This window comes from Elephantulus edwardii, unplaced genomic scaffold (genome assembly GCF_000299155.1).
Source record: "Elephantulus edwardii isolate Elephantulus edwardi_28Jun2011 unplaced genomic scaffold, EleEdw1.0 scaffold00254, whole genome shotgun sequence".
Classification (NCBI taxonomy): Eukaryota; Metazoa; Chordata; class Mammalia; order Macroscelidea; family Macroscelididae; genus Elephantulus; species Elephantulus edwardii.
Window position 1 is genome coordinate 3,754,205 of NW_006400004.1, and position 2,078 is coordinate 3,756,282.

Sequence of the window (2,078 nt, forward strand, 5' to 3'; positions counted from 1 at the left end):
CTGAAGAACAACGATGTCAGTCTGGAGACGAAGGTGCACTTGATAAGGCTGTGGTCTTTGCAGTCACGTGCTATGCATCAGAAAGCTGGACAGTGACTGAGGATGATAGGAGGAGAATTAATGCCTTTGAGCTGTGGTGTTGGAGGAGAGTATTGAATATACCATGGACTGACGAACAGGTTCGTCCTGCAGAGAGTTAAACCAGGCTGCTTCTTGGAAGAAGAATTCTGAAACTTCATCTGACATACTTTGGACATGTTCCAAGGAGGACCAGTCCTTGGAGAAGGATGTCATGCTTGGGAGGGTGGAACTGCTTGGGAGCAGTTTGGGAGCAACAGCATAGGTGAGGAAGACCCTCTATGAGGTGGATTGATTCAGTCACTTGGTGAGGAAGACCCTCTATGAGGTGGATTGATTCATTCACTTGGTTAATGGGGTAGGGATGTCAGAGACAATACAATTGGCACAGGATAGAGCAGGGCTTAGGGCTGTTGTACATAATGTTGCTATGAGTCGCAAGGTGACTTGACAGCACAAAACAACAATAACAAAATTTAGTAATTAGCTTTTAAGAGCGAAGTTTTTTTATATGATTAATCAAAACACCTACTTCAGAGTAGCTATTATTGCATAGCATTAATTCTCATATTTACCTTTCAAATTATTATAAATAAGTTTTCAACATGCACTGATTATTTTTATTTACATATAAATATTTACATATTTGCATGTTTGCTATTAACTTATTAATGTTAGAAGAATTATAATAAGACAATAAATTAAGGATCTTTAGGGAATTCTGGTGGCCTAAGGAGCTAGCTTGGAAGGAGGAGTGGCATTCACTTCCATAATAGCTTGCCTCCAGAAACCCTATGAACCTGGAGAGAGGATGAAAAGCACCCAAGTGTTGAGGACTCTCCTTCATAGGGTCCCTATGGGTCGCCTGCGACTCAACAGCATTTAACAACAATAACATCACCATAGAGAGATCAGCTGGCCCAGTGGACAGAAGACGATGCTACCAAGCCAAAGATGGGTGACTTTTAATCCATGGCCCTCGGGCCTGTCTTTCATTGTTTTTGTTCAGACATTCCCCTAGGTTGTATAGCCCTGGTGTACAAGTTGCAGTACCGCAGTCACTTTTGGTTGCTGTGAGGCTGAACACTGTGACACTGATGTGTCAAATGCTTTAATGGCTGGTTAATGGCCGTAATTATTTTTTTAAATTGGTTTACACACAACCTTTCTTATTCATGGTATTTTGAAAAAATTTTATCAACAACAATATAATTAATTACTTCTGATCCGTGGCTTTTATCACTGTTTCCTCAAATCGCCATTGCATCTTTCTGTTCCTTTACCCTATTCATCTGCCCACTAACCTCTGCTATCTTAGTAAGTTTTCCCCATCCCTTTTTTTCCCTGTCCCCTAGTCCCTTTCCCTTTTTGAACATTTATATACATCTTGCTCAGTTATCATTCGATTTTCACAATAGTGGTCTTATGCAGCGTTTGTCCTTTTGTGACTGAGTTATTTCACTCAACATAATATCTTTTTTTTTTTTTTTGGTACGGTTCTACTTGGGGTATCTACTGGGTCATATAGAATTTCTGTCTTCCACTTTTTGAGGACCTGCCACACTGCTTTCCATAGTGGTTTTACCATTTTACAATCCCACCACCAGTTTCTCTCCATCCTCTTCAACATTCATTGTTTGCTGTCCTGTCCAACTTTACTACTGCTGTTGGCGTTAAATGGTTGCTCATTGTTCTCTGATTGTATTGGCTATAATATTTACAGAAGCTGGTTGCCCAGTCTTTGCCCTGTGGAATGACTGGTTGTTAACCTTTTGGTTAGCAGCAGAGATCTTAATTGTTGCACCACAAAAGCTCCCTTGTTAAATTAATTCTAGAAATTTGTTGAACACCCACTTTTTGCCAGTAATAAAGAAGAACATAATTGGTTGTTATTGGGTGACATTAGCTCTCATTCATGGTGACCCTGTATACTGCAGAATGAAATGCTGCCTTATCCTGATCCATCTTCACAATCTGTGCTGCTGTTTGAATCATTACAG